Source organism: Pan paniscus, chromosome 19, assembly GCF_029289425.2.
Source record: "Pan paniscus chromosome 19, NHGRI_mPanPan1-v2.0_pri, whole genome shotgun sequence".
Taxonomy (NCBI): Eukaryota; Metazoa; Chordata; class Mammalia; order Primates; family Hominidae; genus Pan; species Pan paniscus.
In genome coordinates, this window is record NC_073268.2 from 16,786,643 (window position 1) to 16,809,198 (window position 22,556).

Sequence of the window (22,556 nt, forward strand, 5' to 3'; positions counted from 1 at the left end):
GAATTCTGACTTGCTAGTGAGGGCAGTTTGTTTTAGTTATATTTTGCTATCCATCCATTTGTCATTGAACTATCTTGAGGCTTAGAACAATAATGCCAAATCCAGTATTTCTCTCACAGTATAGGCATCCTATTTCTCTCTGTTTCCTGGAATGTTGCCTGGGATGTCAATATTAATATATATTAACAAAGGCCCTTATGATAGCCAACAGGAATTAGAAGCAATGTTTTTATAATCCATGATGTGATTTTTAACATGGATCCCAGCCATCTGGCTATGTGTTGCTTTCATCAAAGAAACTGACATTCCTCTGTACTTTCGTGGTTACACCTCAGGTTCTTGGGTAGAAGTGGGAGTTGAGATCAGGCATTTTTCAAGTATTCCTCGGATTTTTTTAAAAATAATTTTTGTACTTTCCTAAGTGATGGAACATAGCAGATTTTACCTGCCTTTTAGAAACTACCTAATGGCCCAACATTGTGGGAACCTTCCAGCCTATTTTGTTATGTCTGTCCAACCCTAGTTACAATTGACACCATAAAATGTTAATTTTTAAGAGATTTCCCTCTGTGTACACTGTGATAATTTCCTACTTAAAGAGTTTAGCCACCTACTTTTTTTCCCTCCCTGTTTGCTGAGGCCTTTGGTTTCAAAGTATAATTAAAAGTAATTGCTGATAATAAAATGCAGGATACAGGTCCACTGTGATGGTCAGATGAAAGATTACTTTTTTCTTCCAATGTTGTTGAATTTTTGTAAGGGAGGACACAAGAAGCTCCACCAAAATAAACAGGTGATTTGACTTTATCGGTGTTTTCTTTCCAAGTCTTTTGTCCCTTCTACCTATAAAGCCTGTTAATGTTGGGAGGCAGTAGGGATATGATGCAAAAATGATATAAAGGAAAATCGACTGTCATTTTGTTTCTGAGAGAACATGATGCCCCTGTATATAAACTATGACATAAAGAAGTGAGAAAAATTTCTTCTTTGTTTACTCTTTGCTGTTTAACTTTTTGCAATTCATCTTTCTTTTTCAACAGTCTAAGACAAGATAATGAAAACTATCTGTGATTTCAGTTTATTCCTTTTAAAAATTAACTTGAATTAGAGACGAATATTCACAAATTCATTTTTTAAAGTCAACTCATAAAGTTTCCATCAACCTTAGTTTTGCTTTTAAATCACATATTTTATTTTTAAAAATGTATCCCATTATTTAAACTTTCTTATTAAAGTCTTTGCTCGGGATTTGTTGTACCAAACTTAGCAGACATCCCCCACCTCCCCACCATCACACACATAGTCCCTTTAAAAAATACAGAGCCCTATGGTTTAAACTGATTATACTAACTCTATTGATATTGCCTGTGTTTGCTTTATAACCTGAAGTTTGTACATTATTAGGAGAGAGTCTGAATCATAATAGATTGATGCTAAGAAGTCAGAAAATTTCAGAACCTTGTGGGAACTTTCTAGTTTCCACTCTTTAATCTCCTCAGAAGACTTTTTCATGAAAGACAGGGATTAGTGACGACTTTCTAATGCAGAGTTGGTCTTTAGTTTTTTTGTTTAAAAATGACACTTTGAACATGTAGTGCATAATGCATTGGAAGGTCTATTGCCAAGCAGCTTGAAACCTAGGGGGCATTGTTGAATTTGAAGGAATAGTGGGTTCAGGGAAGGGACCAAAAGAAAACTTGAGAAAAATAGAGTAAGACTGAAAGTGTTCTATGATAATTAGAATAAAAATTGGATATCAGAACTTCACGGGTCAGCTTCTGTTCACACATTTAGCCTTCACCTTGCAAAGAAAGGGATGTATCAGGTAATTAGGTCAAATCAATGATTATATATCTTTAACTCAAGTGGAAGGGGCTGTAATTGTGATGAAATTTGTCTGAAGGGGAACGCATGGGGAATCTTGTCAAAGGTCATGAGTTCAAAGGGGAAATTAAGTTCAAGGTTCGGTTCCTGTTCACACCAGCCGCGCCCTCCCACCCCCCCCACCACCCCGCCACCAATAGTGCATAACAAGAAACCAAGCAACCCATATTTCTATAAACAAGTTATTTTATCGTTTTGGAACAAGAAGATTTTTTCTCATCCATATCCCCTTAGGAATATAGAATTAAAGTAGTTATACCTCCTTAATGGAGCATTTTCTCCTGATGTAGACAGAAAGAAAACCTCTGGTATTATATTTCTGGCTTGTTGGTTTCTTCTGCTTTGTTACTGATCACACAGAAGACACCCAGCTGCATGGAATGCAAATAAACAGCCCACCTCCAAGATATCATATGGCCAAGTATCTCCTAATGCAAATTCCTGACTTGTTTACAGAATAACAATAAAACGTTATAAGTTTAAGATTGGAGGCAATGAGGAGACAGCTAAGAAAGTTGTTTGGGGGTCTCTCTCTCTCACACTCTCTTTTCCTGAATTCAGTTTCCCCTTAAACTTGACAAAGTGGAACAGAAATTCACCCTTGTCTTGGTCATTCTTGTGAAACAAAGGGTCTATTCTCTCTTTTAATGCATGTAGAACTTCCATTAAGGTTGACCGTAAGCTCTTGCATGGGATGAAAAAAGAAATAGCCCTCAAATCTTTTCTTTACCCTGGTATTATTTTTAAAGGACAAACAATAAGAACATAGTTTCACATAGTGTTATAGAAACCCTTGCTGAGGAGACACAGCCTTTAAGACCAAAGGCCTTTAAACATTCTGGATTCTACGTCATCCTAATACATTCTTTTCTATAAAATTGTTCTAGTAAGTGTTTTAAGAAAGAGAAGTATATGCAAGAAAACAAATTACTTAATTACTTAAAACAAATCAAGAAAATTCTTGCAGATATTAAAAGTTTTTTTTCACCCAATCAGATTTTACCTTTGCACTTCATATAGTGACACTATTACTGATTGGAAAACAAGAAGCATAACTGGTAAAAGGAAAACTGGCAATCTGCTTTCTCTACAGTAGAATTTGTGTGTTTGGACATGTAACCACACATGCACTGGAGCCCAAACTGGGCTAATGGCTAAAATCGTATGTTAATGTTAAATGTGATTCATGTAACAGAATACAGAAGTACTTCAAATATAAACACAAGGAGCCAAACCCCAGATGCTTGTGTCTTCCTTAGAAAGATTTTTGTAGAAATAGATTATTGCCATAAAATAGGACAAGAAAGCATTTGATGAAATCCTACCCATATTTTTGCTCATGATTTTCCTTGTATTTATCATGGCTGGTGCTTGGATAGGCTTATTATCCTGGGGTTTCTTCTTGAACAGCTCTATCTTTTTGTGTCAGAATATATGTGATTTCTGTCTGTAAACTCTAAAGTACTTGCCGAATTTTAACAGAAAAATAATCTCTGACACAGATCGTGATTGATAAACCATTTTGGAATAACCAGGCCTGTGAGTGAAGATCCTAGGAGGCAGGTGCCTCGCTTAACTGAATGGGTTTGGGAGGGAGGAATTAAAGGGCAGGGGCAGTTCACACTTTGGTTAAACTCTAGCAACTAAAATTTCTACCCTGGTAAAATTTAGAAGTTCAAGGAATAGCACTGCCATGATATTAATGACCTTTGGGGGCATATAGAGTTCAGAGTTCATTTTCTATTTACAACATCCCTTGCTGCTCCACCTCTTACCCTTATCCTTCCCTCCTCCCCCGCAAAAAAGCAATTATTTAGGGCATTGTGACATTCAGCCTGGCTAATTTTTATACAAAAAATAGAGTCAGTGTAAAATATAGCAGTTACGTATTGGTAATGGATAGAACTGGGGATGCCCAATGTGGGGAGAGGGTATCTCCTGAGCAGTTCAAAGTTCATTCTTTGTTCACATATAATGAAAAGTCTTCAGTTATCAGGTATTTAAACCCAAATCAGCAGTTCCATATCCGTAACCTGAGCTGAGTGTTCCTCCATCTAATGGCCATGCTTCTGTCGTTTGCAGTGAGTTGGGTGACACTCGATTTGTACTCCGAGACGGGAACAGATGGGCTTTCATTGTGAGACTCCGCCTGTATGCAAATGTGAACGGAGTTTCACCCGATCCCGGGGTCTGACCTGACCGTGCACATGCATTTACTCAACGTGGCTCAGCCTGGGGGGGCGGCGAAGGGGGAATAAAAAATGGCAATCGGATAGTACCAGCGGCAGGTCAAGTTTACCATCCGTCTTTCAGTGGGACTGAGATGGCAACACAGTTATTTAGTTTCAGTGTTGATGTGTGTTGCAATAAACTCCATCATTTCACCTGTTTATGAACCCAGCCTCGTATGAGATCTCTGTGAAATCAAACAAAGCTGGCAATCAACTCTCTTGTTTCCAGCAGAATAGGGGATTATGGACTTTTTTTTTTTAAGCATCTTTAATTGTTCCCCTGCCTTACATACATAAATCAATATTTTTTTCTCTTGCCCTTTTATTTCTTACATTGAAATTATTATTTTCCGATTTGGAGGAAACAAAATACATTTTCCCCAAATGCTTTTTGTTTCAAATTAAGAAATATGATTATTAATGTCAGAATAAACAACCAGCATTTTAGATGTCGATTAACTGTTTTGCATGTACATAGCAATGTACAGTCTCTAATAAATCTTACAATTAAATGTGCAGCCCTTCATTAGAGTGAAAATATGAACAGCAGTAATCATACACATTCTATTGACAGAGAGAAATTTAGTTTCATTTGTAATTTTTCACATTGGGAGAGAATGAGAGATGAATTGGAACCACAATTGTTTCTGTAACTGTGGAGTTTTTCTTCACATGTACAGAAGGACAACAAACCAGTGTCTCTGACTTCAGGGTCTAACAGCAGTGATTTGCCTCAATTTTCTTCTCTCATGAAAGTAAATTTCTCTTGGGAAACATATAAGCCTTTGGCTAGAAAACCCGTAGGACAGTCACTCCAAACTGTAGCAAATAACAAATTGATGCATTTCTTCAGTACATCTGTTCATTAAAGGGTTTTGTTAACTGATGTCTGGAACTGGCATAAAAGAAAGAATTGCTAAGAATATAGTGAAAGTTGGTGCATGCAGCAAAAACTGCTTCTGATAAAAGATATTGCTTTTGGTAATGCAACCATATTGCTCAGAATGGAAAGAGGGTCTTTCGAAGTAGTATTTGTGCAAGTGCAGGCAAAACCAAGACAGGCTTCCCTCAAAAATGGTGCCGAATTGTCATTGCCCAAAGATTCCTTTCCACCTTCCCTTATTCCAAGCCTCATTAAAGGTGCAAGGCCAACATACCAAGACAACATTTTCAAGCAGTTCTAGAGAGTTAGGCTTGAAATTATTCCAAATAGAAATAAATGGTCAGGACTAGAACTATGATTTGTCTACTAGGCACCTAGTAGTAGCTGACAGACATAATAAAGAATAAAGAATTGCATGACAGTATAGCAGGTATTTTAAAATGTCATACTCTTCTCCTTGGCTATTGAAAATGGATTTGATTATCTTTCTTGGTCTCTGAATATGTATTTACAAATAGATGGGAGGTTTCAAGAGAGTATATATGTGGACATATATGTATATATATACCAACACATATGTATATATTTATATCTGTGCATAGAGACCCTTCCTTATACAAACAAGGTTTTATGTGAATGCAGGATTTTGTGTCCACATAAGCCTTTGCTCATGGTTGAATTATTACAGGCCACCTTAAGTTAAGGATATTATTTATATCCTTAGAAAATTTACTTGAGAATTGTCAAGGCCATGCTTACTGGGGAATTCAAAACATTTATTTATGTTAGAAGCAGGGGACTCATACGTTCTAAGTTTAACAAGAGGCTTAACAAAGTTATATTCTGGCATGAGTAAGCGCCTAAAGACTTTTTTTTTAATATAGTGGAAAAGTAACATGAAAATATTTACAATACAAATATCGGAACCAAGTTATTAGAACCACTACTTATGGTTGTTTTTTGCTTTAGTAAAATGATGCATTTTTTTAAAGTGTTATCTAAAACCTGGTTGAGATTTGGAAATCAGCAGTTTCTTTTTTTAGTGTCATATTGAAAGTAATACCATGAATTGGGATGAAAATGCTTATTTTTTAAAGTTCTTGAGGAAGAAAAAGCCCATACACCGTCAGTTACCCCGATCAGAGCTCTCAGGTATCAAAAAAGATGATACTTTTCAGGTCTTTATGAAATCTATGAAAGTTTATTTTTCTCAAGTGATTGTGTCACGAAGTACTTGTCAAGGAGGAACTGAGCTCAAATAAACAATAATAATAATAACAAACATTTATATGGCTTTTATTATGTAACAAGGACTTTTGTAAGTGCTTTATGTATATTAACTCATTTAATCCTGGCAAAAATCCCATGAGGCATAGTTCCTATTTTTATCTCCATTTTACAGATAAGGAAAACGAAACTTGCCCAAAGGTTAAATAGCTTCTCTCCAGAACAGAAAATGAAAAACTGTGAGAAATTAGGACTCAGACTTTTAGAAAGACCTTCCATGTAATTGGATGAATGATTTGTCTTTCTATGCCTATTTCAGCTGTAGAAAATTATGATGTCTTCTATAAAAATCACATTTATGAAATATGCAACATGTTTGCTAAGCAACAAAAAGGAAATATGTAATATTTCCACTCCTTTTAAAGCCTTGCAGTATTGGAGATCACTGTTCTTCAATGATGGCATGATGTGGGACTTCTAAGAAAGTTTTGCAAAGACTTCTCATCAAAACTCTCTTGTGGTAAAATATCAAATCCAAAAGTAGGTCTAGTTTAAGTGAGAATAAGTTGTATACTTTTCTTAAAATTTGACCTTGTCTAGTCTACGACTATGTTCATTGACAACAAAATTAGGTTCCTCTGGAGTCTTTTATTATCTTTCTTATTTTGCTCTAAGGATAGCTCAGTTGTACTTTTGGAAGGATGGGTGAAGAGAAATTAGGCAAATACAAAGGTATTTTTCTTTCTCCTATTTTTAAAGACCAATTTTGCATTGTATCTTAGTGTACCAGGGTCTTGGTCATAAGCCATTTACTTCACAATGAAAATAATGGCATTTATAGATAATAATTAGCTCTGAATTGTAGTCCGCCTGGAGAACTCAGCAAAGGTGTACATCGATTGGCTTGAGAGAAGGGATTGGGGGAGCCACCTTGTGGCTGGAAGACGACCCAGCAGCCTCCAGGACTTGGTGTGTTCAAAGTAGAAAGGAATGGAGATGAGGCTAGAAACCAGAGATAAATCAGAAATATCAATCACTAAATATTTGCGGAAAGTGGTAAGGGATATAAATAGAATCTATAACTACAATAACACTGAAGCTGTAGTTGTAAATATACATTATCCTCTTTAATATGACATAGAGTAGATTGAGAACTGAGAAATTATTAAGACCCCCACACAAAAAAATTGGAAAAAAGAATGAAAACATTTAAGTTAAAATTATGTTCATTTTGTAATTCAATAAAGAAATCCCAGAGACATATTTTTAAATTTAATGTTGTTTTCTAAAGCACAGAAAAAGCCCCACAGACATCTGTTTGCATACATTGTGTGTCAGGCAACATCAGATCTGAATGGAATTTATCTAAATTTTATATGCATGGCTTGATGTAAATTGAAATAAATTGTACAGCATACTCTGCGTGGACATATTGGTTTTTCCATAGCTGCTTGAACTTTTAACCCCAGGGCCTGAGCCGGTCACACGTTGACCTGTCTGAACTCTGCTGGTAGATCCAAGTGTGAAAGGCTGACCTTGCATCCATGGCAACCATAAAGTAGGGTCCATGACTCTTCTCTCCCTTTCTCTCTCTTTTCTCCACACTCCAAACAAAACAAAACAAAACAAAACAAATTAGTATATTCTCGCACAGTCAGTCAGTGTAATCTTGGAATAGTTCTACCAAAATGCATTTTGCCCCTAACCTAAGCTCTAAGCAAAGCTTTTTCAGCTTGCTTGTCAGATGTTAATGAAACTTTGAAATGAAAGCCTTTATAAAAGTTAATGGAAAAGACCCCTTCCTGGGACACATTCAGTTTGCTTGTCTACTATTATAATAAAATATACTTCACATACTCATATATTAAGTAATGTTGCTATAGGTATGTTAGACATGCAGATGAAAATTATACTTGTCTGGGAATTCAACATAATCCTTTGTGGGTAGATTAAAAAAATACTTACATAAGTTTTTACCGCTACCTGCAAAATCCCTATCAGATCTAATATTTTCCAGTGTCATGGAATGATGTATCCGAAAGGAGTAATAAGCATTAGGGATCTAGAGTTAATTTCTCTATTATAGGTTGTAGTCTCCATTTTAATGAAGGTACTTTTACACTTTTGGTTTAATTTAGATGATCTTTAAATTCATGTACCAAAAATTATCACTTTCACAATCTTGACGGTAGTCTAAAGGTGTTATTGATTCATTCTAAAATTGAAATTCTGTTCATAGGATGTATTTGTGGTTCTTCATTTATTAATGCAAGAAGCATTTGTTGAATACCTACTATGGTAAATAACTTCAACTAAGTACTATGGGTGATTTTTTTTAAAAAAGGTGTGTAACTGGTTATAAGGAATTACAGTTTTGTTGCAAGATATGTTATATTATTTAGAAAGAGAAAAACTAGAGAACAATTAGACAGCAGTGACAAATGCGTAATTGTTTAAAATTGTATACCAACTGACAAGGAAATGTGGCGTAATGGAGTGACCAACTGGGAGTGGATTTAATGAAGTAAGTCCTCTTATGAACAAAGCCTTGAAAAAGGTGGTTGTCCAGGACCACTAAGTAGACATTCTAGGTGTGGGAGGTTTCATAGAATAAGCAAAATCTGGGGTTGTGTTGGTAATGTACAAGAGTTAATAAAGAAAAAAAATGACCAGAGAAAATGGGATATGTTATACTGGGAATAACAAGTATCTTTGAATGCTCATGGACTAATCTGCCATCTTTTCAGATCCTGGGGTCTCTATACATACTTCAGTTATTTGTTTCTGAAGGTTTTGCAGCAACAAAAATTTTTAACACATTTGTCAGATTTGAGTTGTAGAGGCCTCTATTATCCTGTTTTAGAAAGAATAAAGAAAATTTTAACTTCTAGAAGCTTTATGTATAACCTGAAAATCTCAAATGTTCCACAACTTGTCTTTGGGCAACTACAGGTAACAGGATTGATAGGAGAAGAGTCTGGCGAAACTAAAGTTTTCATTTAGAGAGCCCATGAGGTAGTTTAAAAACAGCAACAAAAAAGCCACAAGAATTTTTTTTTTGGTCAGGCCATATTGAAAATAAAAAAGGCAATATAATGTAAGCAAGAATCAGGAAATTCTCCCAGTCTGCCTCTAGCAAATTCTATGAACTTGTGAAGTTACTTTATCTCTGTAGGCCAGAGTTTCTTCATGTGTAATAATAAAAATATCTCACATTTACTGAATCCTTACTTTATAGCAGGCACTAGTGTTCTAAACACTTTCATTTAATTCTCACAACAACCCTATCAGATAAGTACCATTATTGTTCCCAGTTGACAGAACTGGAACTCAGGGAACAGGAAACTGAGGCACTCCATCTTTTCCAGCATCACTCCCAGCTAATCTAGCTTTAGACTTTATGTCCTTCAGCCACTAGACCAGAGGTCAGTAAAAATTTTCTATAAAGGGCCAGATAGTAAGTACTTTAGGCTTTGTGGTCCATACAGTCTCAAGAGCAGCAAATGCGCAAATATATCATAGTGTGCAAGTGGCCTTAGACAATACGTAGATGGATGATTGTGGCTGTGTTCCATTAAAACTTTTATTATAGGCCAGGTGCAGTGGCTCACACTTGTCATTCCAGCACTTTGGGAGGCCAAGGTGGGAGGATCACTTGAGTACAGGGGGTTGAGGTTGCAGTGAGCCATGATTGTACCACTGCACTCCAGCAGCCTGGTCAACAAAGTGAGACCCTGTCTCTTTAAAAGTAAACAAATAAATAACAACAACAACAACAAAAACTTGACACTGACACTTGAATTCCATATAATTTTCACATCAAGATATGATTTTTCTCCAACCATTTAGAAATATAAAAATCATTTTAAGCTTCTAAGACCTACAAAAAATGGTGTGGGTGAGATTTTGCCCAAGTCATAGTTTGACAATCCCTGCACTATACTATATTGCCTCTCAATATACAGAATAAGGAGTTGAACCTGATGGTCTCTAGTTCATTACTACTATTAAAGAAAAAAATTTTCCCAGTCAGAATGGATTTTATTAAAAAGACAAAAGATAACAGATATTGGTGAGAATGCAGAGTAAAGGGAATTCTTTTTGTTAAAGAAATTTTTTAATTCAATGACTTCCTAGCTCCAATGGTAGGGTTACTACTTTGAATTCAATACTATGTAACTAAAGAATTGAAACCTGCCTTGGAAAACAAGACTTCCCATAGCTTGTCTTTGGAAAACAAATACGACATCTAAAGTATCTCAGAAAGATGAATAATTACTTCTGTTTCGTTGATATTTTGAGAAAGATGCTTCATTATATCCTTTAAAAAGCCACTTTATGTTAATGGCTGTTCCTATCAGGTTGTGTTCCTCATGTTTAGTCTGAGTCTCTCGTGATGCAGCAGAAGCCCATTAGCTCTGATTTTTAGAAGTGGAGATGAACTTGTCTCTGTCTTCTACACAATTCTACACTACCTTCTATAACTTCTACATCACCTCCTGCAGCTGAAGTTAAGAATTTCCCATCATTCTCCCACACTTTTATTCTTTGCTTATCTACATTGCTTTCTGTTCTTCCAGCTATTATTGTAACTTTCAAAGGAATCTACTCCAAAATGTCTTTATCCTCTTGTATGATGGAACCAGGAATTAGACAGGTTAGAGACTTCCTTTCCTTATCTGTATCTAAAAGTTGGATTTTCCAAAAATGCATATACAAAAATGTCTATAAGTGTCATTATTACATAAAATAAGTGTTTTTTATAGAGGTCCATTATGCTTAATTTATAGTTACTTTAGTTATATAATACTTTGGTATTACATTAGATGTAGCAAATCATCCCTTCTTTTAAAATCAAGTAATATAGCTGATTGTGAATTTAAAACTCTTTCATTTTTTCTTTTAACTTTAAAATTCACAGCCATTCCCAAGTTTACTTCTGTTTCCTTAGTGTCTATTGAGGTGATGTGATAAAAACAAAATATGAAATCTCACACATATTATGATGTTTCTGTGTATAATCCCCAGTTATAACCTTAGCATTCACACTCCTGAATAGTCTAGTGACCTGTACGCCTTAGGGTTTCCCAAACATTGACAGTTTATTTCATAGATAGCAAGAAAATATCCCCTTATTATCTAGCAACCTTCTATGTGTCCTAGGTATGATAAATTCAGAGGACTGTATTTCATCTTGGAAATACCCATTGGAGTCAAATTTTTGAAGGTTTTTCCCCAAGCCTGTGTATTCTACAGATATTTTGTCAGAAAACTAATATTTTGCACATATATAGTTTTCTGACATAAGATGGTTCTATAGCCACAAAAATTGAGGAGCCTGAAGGAAAGCGGTCCCTTTAAAGTCTGCCTCCTTTATGTGTGTTCAATATGGTCTTAGCATACTCACTCAACAACTTTGGTCATAGAGCTCTAGTGAGACCAGGTGAATAAAGTGCTTCTTAAGAGTAAAATGCTCATCTATTTATATTTCCAAGACTACTGAGTAGTATTTGATGAATTGCATAGGCATTAAGGTAAAAGACTATTCATAGTTTATTTGAAGTGGTTGAGATGAGAAATGATTTGAACTAGAATATCTAGGGATAGAGAGCCTTCAAAAGAGAAAACCATACTGTGACCAGGAGACCCCCTTCCCCATCACAGTATCACAGGACAGTGGCCTTGGAATGCTCATCACCTGGTAATGTCTTAGCATAACCAGAAAGCAAATTTAAAGTTGCTTGTGAAGTAAGACTCTCCAATATTTCTTTGGCCAAGTTTGCTACCTTTAAAGACCTTTATTTCGAGAACAATCTGTTCAGTGACTAAGCTACTCAATGTTTTTGTCTTGTTTTTTCACTTTGTACTTGTTTATATATTATTTTTGTAGCATTTCATTGATCTTTAAAAACTTATATTTCAACTTTTAAATTTAAGCAATTCTATATTTTAAGATAAAGTTTAAAATATATAATTGCCCAAAACACAGCTCACTCTTTTAAAATTATTATTCACTGTGATTTGACTTCTTCAAATCACTACCAGTCTTATATGGAAATTCTGTGCTTACAAATCTCTATCCCTCACTGGATTCTGGCTTTTTGCAGCCCTAGCACAATGCCTGTCCCCAAGTAAGTGCTCCCAGAGTGTTTGTTGACCTAAACTGTTGAACCAAATAGTGACAAAGAGGATGGATTTTAACTGAGCATTAGAATGCACCACAGAAACTCATGGATTCTTTGTATTTTTGGTGGTTAGGCCCATTCTAAAGGAATGCTACAAGTAAACAACTATAGTAAGCTAGTATTGACTTCCTTGGGCATTTCATATTGCTTGCAATAAGGTGGACAGCAAGGTAGGGTAGAGAATTGGCTGAGTAACTTCAGCATATATACATGTGAAAGAAGTTGAGTGGCACTTCAGCTGCTCCTCACCACTCTTAAAGGTTTTCCATGAAATGGAGGGGAGAAGGAAACTTCACTTCCTGTTAGTGAAATTCCATAGCAATATAAGACACCCAAGAGCAACATAGTAGTACAAAAGTCCCTACATCTCATTGATTATCTTTAAGTGTTTGGATTTGAAGTAAGAATATGTGTTCTTCTACCCTCTGCAGAAAAAAAAATCGTATTTATTAAAGATGTCCTATCAATATATTATTATAGTAGTGATTGGCTCAGTTCCTGGATATAGTTTAGTATATATCATATCAGCTACCTGAAGCACTTTCTGGGAAAATGCTCAAGAAATATAGGCTATCAAATAATATAAAAAGTGGTTTATGTTTGGGTCAGTGGGAGACTCACTTGATAAGTTTGGCTGATTAGCATGTTTTGAATTCATTTTTAAGTTGTTGATCACTACCATTGATCATTATGATACGCTATTTTACATTGGATTATTTATTGTTGGTTTCCTATAATCTCAACAGAAAATCAAAATAACATAGTCTTCATTATATTTTTTGATAAATGATAATTTTTTAAAAATTTTGTTGTGTACAACTGAGGATGAGATATTTCCTATTTCTGTAAGCTCATTAAAGAAAGCTATGTGCCCTGATGCCAGTTGTAGCATTGAGACTACTGCAAGGTTCCTAACATGGTGGAAGAAAATCAGGAGCCAGGGGACCATAAGGAAGGTCTAAGAAATGTAGATTCAGACTGGGTGCGGTAGCTCACGCCTGTAATCCCAGCACTTTGGGAGGCCAAGGTGGGCGGATCAGCTGAGGTCAGGAGTTCAAGACCACCCTGGCCAATGTGGTGAAACCCCATGTCTATTAAAAATGCAAAAATTAGCTGGGCATAGTGGTGGGTGCCTGTAATCCCAGCTACTTGGGAGGCTGAAGTAGAAGAATTGCTTGAACCCAGGAGACGGAGGTTGCAGTGAGCCGAGATCGCGCCACTGCACTCCAGCCTGGGTGACAGAGCGAGACTCCATCTCAAAAAAGAAAGAAAGAAAGAAATCTAGATTCAATTCAAATACTCATGGAGTCTCTACCATGTGCAATGCATAATGCTAGGTGCTGAAGGAATATAAAGATAGGTAATTGAGAATCTCCCTGAAAATTTATAATTTATTGGATATTGGGCTGATGGGAAGGGTTGGTGGGAATAGAGAGGAAACAAAACAAGAAGATCTTTGCTCATCTTCCAAGGAGCAGTTTCAGTAGTCTACTAAAAACAAGCCTAGTTATTAGTGACCTTAGAGTGAGTACTCAGAAACTAGAGGCTGTGGGTATACGTTACCTTAAAAAAGTTGTTTGGTGAAAAGAATGAAAGGGATAAATGGTAGGAGGAGAGAGGAGCTTTTTGGTTATTTTGTTTTAGTTTTAGGAGAGGGGAGATCTGAGCTGATTTTCCAGCATATGAGAAAGAACCAGTCTAAAAGAGAAGATAATGGATAGAATCAGGTCCTGGAAAGGTAGAAATGGGTCAGTCAATACTATACAAGAATCAGTCCTGGCTAACAGGCAGGGGACTCGTTCCTTAGAGAAAGGAGTTAAAGCATAGAAGAGAATGAAGATACGGAGATATTTTTACTTGAAGGGAGGAGAAGGCAAAGCCATTTACTAAGAGTAAAAAGCCATGGAGCAGGGACTGGCCTAGGGCATAGGGAGACTGGAGAGTGGAAGTTTAAGGCAGCCATTAAAGAGATGTGACAGGATTAAGAGAAAACACATTATTGTTAAGCAGTAATTAACATATACAGTGAGAACCATCTCAATCTATTCAACAAACATTAATCATTAAATGGAGAATTCATGGAGGAGCAAAATGCTAAAAGATTCTGATCCATTTCATTTTTAGGCTCACCCCTCATCACTCTCTCTTGGTATAATATGTGGTTAATAAATATAATATAGCCTCCAGACCATGGGAAATCACATGCAATCTCACACTGAGCTGTCTATCCCTTTGACACCAGGACCCAGTCCTGAAGAAGTATCACATTCACAGAAGCACAACAAAAGTAGGAATTTCTGTCCTCAAAAATACCTGTAGCCCATTTTACAAGGCAACTTTCTCCTCCTTTTTCAAAATCCCCAGAACTCCCTGGAGCCTCTCACTCTCCTGTCCCAGAACTCTCTCACAGTCCCATGCCATTCTGCCCTGTCTCTCTTAATCCTTGAAGATATGGGGTGGAGACTGCTTCTTCGCTCCCTGTCTTCTACTGTCAACCTAAGTATCTTATTCTCCACATTCTCCCCATACTGCATCACAAGGCCAAAACACTTGACTGAGAATGGCAGAGCCCTCCTTGGATGATGGTGAGCCTGGGAAGGACCTGAACTAGTGAAGCCAGAAACTCTTGAGCACACAGGGGAAATAATAAGCTAGGAACACTCATAGTTAAAAACTGTTTTCTCATAACACTGCAGCTTCATGACCTACACTTATTTTGAAGAGGATTTGAAACCATGACCTGAAATACTGAGCCTACCTTTCATCTTACCTCCTACATGTGAAACTCATGCCCCAAACCCCAGCCTCACAGGATTATTCATCATCATTCCGCAAACCCAGCCCTGTGCCTTCCACCTGGAGTGCCTTTCCCATCCTCCCATCCACCCACTCATCCTTCCAGGCCATGCTCAAACTCCCTCTTCTCTAGCTGGCTTCCTAGTTGCCCCAAGTTGGACTCAACCCCTTCCTGTCTTGCATTTTACTTGATCAGTTATCATAGCTGCTGCCTACCACCATTTACCTGCATTGTATTACATACACTGGCATCTCCAAAGGATTGTGGGCTGTCAGCACATATTAGACATTCAATAAATATTTGTCAGATTGATCCCCTAAAATGTGATTGTATGATCCAGATTTTCAAATCACACACACACACACATACATATATATTCTGTCATATCCTAAAGAACTTTCAAAGAACCTTGAAATAATAGTAGTCTCCTGTTCTATACTGTGTCTTAATGTGCCACAGAGTGACAGCCTCCCCCTCTTCCCCCTTCAATGATATCTGGAGGTTTTCCTCCCTTAGACATCAGAAATACTGAAGGATGGAAAACACTATACCAGATAGATCCAAGATAAATGTTCACTTCCTTCAGTAGTCTAGCTTATGAGTATAAAGCCAAATGCTGGACGGTACATTGACACCACAAAGACAAACGAAATAGACAGGAACTTTAGAAAAGGTAAAGGAGGCAGCCAATAAGGGCATGCTCCATTGTGTATGTTACAACTCAGGGAAGAGAAAATGGCAGCAAAACCAAATCTACATAAGAGTTTATATCCCTTTCACTACTGAAATATGGTTTATGCTGAAATGCCAACAATCTGTGATCACCCATATGAAATGAAAATGCTCATATTTATATGGTGCTTTTCGTCTAGAGAATCCCAAGGTGCTTTATAAATTATAAATACGAATGTTCCTTATGCAATGTCCCTGATATTCTCCATACACAAAATCCAGTTTCTGATGGTCAAAATCTCCCCCACGCCTGCCATACCACTGAATATTAAACACTTTTATCAGATCACGATTTTTTATCTTTACAAAAATCCACTGTATTAAAAGGTCTACAGTTTACACTATTTGTCTTCTAACATATGCTGCATCCCTCCTACCCACTTCCCTTCCCCCACTAACATGGAAAGTGAATTCAATTAGATTTAAGACAAAGAGTAATTGCACTGGAAAATAGAAAAAATATCTCATCCCATAGTGATTAAGCTCTTTACCTTATAGAAGGAGTTTAACTCTTTCATGAAAACAGGATCTCATGAAATAAATGAATATAGGGATTTGCTAAATCAAAATATAGCGTCTTGAAGCGAATTACGTAGTCATCAGGGAGCTTTTTGCTCCAAGGGAATAGTGTACTACTCAGTGTAAGACGCATAAGAAATATAAAATAAAGTCTAAAACAGTTAAGAGTTTTTGATTTTTGTCTTTTAACTATTCTTATTTTATAGTCAGTATCTCAAAATCTGAAACTTATTCTAAACTCTTGGATTCCTGAAAGTGAATTCAATCATCTACTTTTCTAGAATTGGGAATCCAGGGTAACCCCTTCCACATAGTCAATCAGAATCAGTCCAAGGAGAGCCTGAGTTATCCATGCTACCAAAACTGCTTTGCCCACAGCTTCTGACTAGTTGTTTGTTGACGCTCACTCTGACTTATGCAGAAAGATAATAAAATATTCTAATGTGACAGGTTCTTTATAGAAGTCCGGAAACTTTAGATGACCAATAGCTAAGGATGACATACAGAACTGTCATTTCCAATAAATATTTAAGGTGGGGAAGATGGTGTCAACTGCAAGGGAAACTTTTAAAAGGTAAACGCTGGAACATCTGGAAAGAGTCTGGAATCAAGAGGCAGGTCAAATGTGCAGGTATAGGCTGCAGTCAGCCCTGTGGGAGTGGCTGCTCAAGGTTGGAGTGCAGCAAACAGAAGAGATCTTTCTGAAAACAGGAAATAGGTTCAGGTGCCTTAAACTAAGAAATCTCCCTTCTTGGACCTTTTCCCGCTTATATTATTCAGGCATTTCATACCTATCAGAGTGGTTTGGCTTAAGTAAGACTGCGACTGCCAAAATTTCTGAAGCTAGCCCTGTTTTTATACCTTCAATGGTTCTTTGAAATGGTAAAGTTACATAGGTCCATTCCCTTATAGGCCCTTTTGTTCTTTTTAATAACCAATAAAATAAGAACCACACATTTTTATGTCACATTTACAAAAACTCTAGCAGCTCAAGGTATTGGCTTGGTTTTGACTTTAGTTTCTCATGGCAGCATGGCTTTTTTTCTTTTGAATCGTGCCTGAACTGAACCATGTATATTTTTAATCATTGATGAGACTCTACTTTTAATTGGTTAATACCCTAAAAGGGTAGTAGGTCTGATTTAAAAGGTAAAGCAAGGGAATAAAAGTGAACACTTGTTTTAGAAGTTTTGTACTACCTATCTCACCATATGATCTTGTTTTGCCCCATTCCTAACTAAGAATGATAATAGCTGTAACTATTTATAAGGTTATAAGGTCATTTATATTGTTCTTCAAGATCTGCTGGTGAAAGGCACTATATAAATAAATCTCAATGTTAGTAAATGTATATATTTACCCGTATCTACAAAACCTGTTGTACACAGGACTGATTCATTTATTTATATGTACTTAGTTTGTTACTTTTAGCAAAATTTGTGTCATGATAAATAGTTTAAAATAACCATGTTAACCAGGGATTAGAGAGACTGATTTATAGACTTAGAGTAGGTGAAAGAGTAAAATAAAACCACCATCTATTTAGGTCATGGAATCATGTAAGTTTAGAAGTTCTTAAGTGAAATGTTTTTAGTCAGTCAACAACAGGGTAAGGCTTACCAAAAGGAGTGTCTATAAGGAAGTAACACAAGGATTTTTTTTAAATCTAGAAATATGTGAGTTAGGAAAATTAATGTCTAACTCCTTAGACAGAGAATGCTCCTTTCAAGTTTGATAAAGGTCATTTTCAGGACAGTCTAAGAGAGGTTACAGTTCAACTTCCACCAGCAGGCCTTCAGAAAAGGAAAAATGGCTTCAGTTTCTGAAGCTGTAGTGCTTTTTTTTTCCTAATTAAAGATGATAAAATGCAAATGATTACCTGTATTCTGAATATTTTATAATAATATTTTCTATTTTTCTCTGAAAAAATGAGGAAGTTATCACTTTTTCCCAAGACTGGAATGGAGAGAATACCAGCCAACCATGATGCAGTGAATGTGTGCCAGTGTCTACTCCCAGCTGCTCACGTAAATCTTTCCTCACAGCAGGATTTGAACAAAAACTTACCACTTAATTGAATAGTTCAAATGCTACTGAGTAGGAAATTTTAGTTAGACCAGAATATTTGCAAACTTAAAGTAGATACATGTATTCTGGCAGCATATATGGTATTTTGAAACATCAAAACAATTTTAAAGAAATCTATGCTCTTATGCCAGTCGTGGGTATTACTTGTTTTAGGACTTTGAAAGTATTTCTTTTATACTATAGCTGTTTTTTAAACAACAACAACCACCTTGCTTCATTTTCCTTTTTATTTTTGAGCTGTTTGCAACCTATTTTCCAATAGTGAGAAACAATGCAATTAATTTTCTCCAGCGCAATCATGCATAGATTTAATAAGCATCCGAAGGTAGGATCCATCTGTAAAGTATGCATTGCATGCTAAATTACTTCTCTTCTGTGGTTTTTTTTCTTTCCAAACCTTAATTAATTGAAGAAAAAAATGTTTATTAAAGTGGGAACAGGCTGGGCTCTGGCTCTCCATCTCTGGTTCAAAAGTTCATACAATTCCCTGAAGGCTCATCTGAATGTGTGTGTCTCCCTCTCACAATCTTTCTTTCTCTGTCTCTATAGTAGGGATAAATGCCTAGAAAAGGTGTATTGTTTTGTTCCCAGGATCAATTTTAATAATCTTGAGTAAACTAAGTTTTTCTATGTACAGATTTGCATATATCGTATGTGTATATGCATATATGTTTTGCATATATGTTTACATAAATAGTATATACACATAGACACATAAATGTGTTATGTGCTCATTTTCCTAATGCTTAGAATTTTAAAAAATTGGTATATCACTCTCGGTGATATCTTTAAACAGGATGTAGATGGAGACCAGGAAGTATAATTCTACAGGTGGATCTCAGACAGGAAATTAAAGGAATTACGTATGAAAAGAAGCTAGATCCTTATGGATAAATTTGTGCCAGACACAAAAATATTAAATATATCCAAATAGAGCAATGTTTACCCATAAACAGAGAAAATGGAAAAAAAAAAAAGAGGAAGTGACTCACTGCTATGAGAGGCTTTGGAAACTGAAGACATTTCCTGATCTGTAGCAAGCTTTATGTGACCTAGGTGGAAAACGGCAAGCTTATTGTAAAAGAAAAAAAGTATCTTTAAAGATGGACTCAGAATTTTTTGAATCCTTTCAATTGCTTGCCTAGGATGTCATGACCTTCCTTTTCTTTTTTCAAAGTATGACTTTTTTCTCCTTATCATATGCTACAATTTTTAGGTCCCTGCTTAAAAAAGAAAGGAAATACAAGTTGTAGTTTATGTTCAAATTACTAGTTTCTCTTTTCAGTTTAAAGTACAATAAGTCTTCTTCCTTAACACAAGTAAGGTTTGCACTGTCACTTCCAGATTTAGACGTCTATGGAATCAGAAAGCAGTGCTGAACTTGACTGTGATCTTGCCCAATTGAAGTCAACTTCCTTTGCCCAGTTGCTTCGTGCAAAACATAGTGATCATATAAGAGTCTAGCAGAGGGCTTTCTACAGGTTGTTTCATTCTCTGTTTTAGACTTTTGTGCCTAAAACTACTGGTCTGTTAGTCATTTAAATTTTTACAAATAGCCATTTAAGTTGGGAAAAAATAAGCAGTACCAAAAGCTATTTTACTTTGGCATAGATGCAGCCTTTGTCATGCTGGCTCTTTTTGTCACATACATGTACCATCATATACCCTTGCCATGTGTCAGATGAGCCATGGGGACATTCCTGGAAAGAATTTTAAGGAATCAACGTTCCATATTTTCCTCTCAAAGTAACTGTTGCTACTATATATTGACATGTCCAGATTTAGGCCACTTTTGAAAACTTGTGAGTCAAATCACATGGAGGTGATGCTGAAGTATCATCACCACGTAACAGCCATAATTGATGTCTTGGGAACTTGAAGACTATACTATATAGGTCATGTACTATGTAGGGCATCTATTTATGTGTATAACATGTCATAATTTCCCCACACCCAAATTTCTGTGACTTTTGGAGGAATCTTGATAATTGCTTTCTACACAGATTTTGGTTTAGACTTCTGTGAAAACCCTGAATTGAATAGCTGTGGGTTTCACAAATTACATGCACGTAAACAACATACCTTTGAAAGCAGGATGTGTGGACCCTTTCTCCTATATGCTTATGTCTCTGTTGTCGTAGATTGGCGTCCTTTGTGAGCTATTCAGTGACATTTCAGAACCATTTTGCTCTGCAGAAAACCCGCAGTTGTGTTTCTTTAGCTGACACTGTGGCACTTGCACTCGAAATTGCTAGTTAGAAAAAAAAATTGTTGAGGCCGGTGGCTGTAATCAGCGTTGTTGCTGTCTGTTTCCTCAGACTAATAGCAGAGAGATCCGAGTCTGAGAGTTCAAACAGAGGTTATCTTTCCCAGGTAGCATCTCGTCCAACGAGAATTTGATTTTTTTCTATAGGACTTTACTCCATTAGATTAATGAAATTTCAATGAGAGCCTGGCGCCCCCTGAAGCTTTGTTAAGAAAACAAATGGTGATTCTGTAGGTGTGACAGCTTGCTTGGAGAGTTACCAGAAGGTGAATACATCCCCACAATCCAGGCAGCCTGGAACACATTGATCTCTATTTAAAGCACCAATCGGATTTTTGTTAATTATAAATGATTGATCTGCAGTTTTTTCCTCTCTCTCCTCTTATATGTGTGATTCCCCCTCCTTCCCGCACTTCTAACTTCTTTGCATGCTGAGCGCAGAGCTTTTTGTTTAAAGGAACAATCATAGAGAGCAAATTATAGCAATACCCGGCAGCAATGCTGCTGTGAATGTCAATGTCAGAGCGTTCACTGTTCATCCGACAAAGGTGAGCCCTGAAGTAGATTTCAGTCTGACTCCATGTTGCCTCTTTACTTAGCTTATTCCTAAAATAAGGGATGATTTTAACAAAAAGAAAAGCATAGAATCACTAGAATAGTATCATAGATGCTATCATTATTACGTTTTAAAAGCTGACTTGTAAGCCTTGTACACCAATTCCACAGTGCTAACTCAGAACCTCGTATATATCAGGATATGATGTGTGATCAAGCAAGCCCGTGTGGGACAACTAGGGAAATATCTAAGGGATATCCAAGGAATATCTTAAGTAAACTAAGGGAATATCTCTGACCTTAAATCTCAATTTATAGGCATTTAGGTGATTAATACACCTTTTATCATCTCTGTGGAGTAGTTTTTAAATAATGTTTAGAAGGCTTACTGAATTCAAAAACAGACACATGTATTATTCCTGATAATTGCTCACCACACATAGTTCTGAAGACCACAGAAGAACATTCCAAGCTTCTTTGTGGATCTATTTTAGTGAAAGTATCTGAGCTTTAAATGTATTTATTTATTGAATATAAAAGTACGTAATTCCTTCTAGTTATTTATAACATATACAATACATAAAGAAGTTAATTTATGCAGCTCTTGGAAAACATATTTGTAAAAATTACAGCTTAAGGATTACAGATATTAATATATTATATTGAAAACTACATAGATTTCACAATCTAACTCAAATGTAGATTTTTTATGAATGTGTCTTTCTTAAGTTTGAGCCTTTAAGTTTTACGACATATATTTTCAAGTTAGAAAAATGAACTTGCCCCAGTGTGCTTTTTAAAAAATTGTCTAAATAATCCACAAGAGATTGTTCTAGACCAAGAATCTTACAGTAGTTTATAGTTTGCAGTGACAATCCTCTTCAAAATCCTTTAGATTTGAAAAATTGTTACCTCATTTATTTGTTCTGAAACTTTGCTTAACTTCCTTATGAGTTGCAGTATCAGTAATTGTGTATGATAAATTCAACAGCATAAGAGTAATTCTGCCTTTAAAGCAGCAGCATGAAAAGGTCAAGACCTGCAGTATAACTTACCATATCTCCCCATGCCCAAAATTCAGTGACTTTCTGAAGAAGCTTGCTATTGCTTTATGAACAGGTTCAAAGTCTATAATACTCATCCAAATATGAGAGGTGTTCTGACAGAACTTCCCCATAAGGTAATTATT

The 22,556-nt window shown here is 36.2% G+C and overlaps 1 protein-coding gene and 1 long non-coding RNA gene across 6 annotated transcripts in view; one reads left to right on the forward strand and one right to left on the reverse strand.

The window, feature by feature from the left end:
• Positions 1 to 22,556, forward strand: part of SKAP1 (src kinase associated phosphoprotein 1) — a 328,721-nt gene that overhangs the window by 142,960 nt on the left and 163,205 nt on the right. The window lies entirely within an intron of this gene.
• Positions 7,331 to 20,797, reverse strand: LOC130540928 (uncharacterized). Its single transcript, XR_008954961.2, has 3 exons — positions 20,629 to 20,797; positions 19,539 to 19,598; positions 7,331 to 7,829 (listed from the first exon to the last, which is right to left on the reverse strand). It is a non-coding gene; the product is annotated as an uncharacterized LOC130540928 (long non-coding RNA).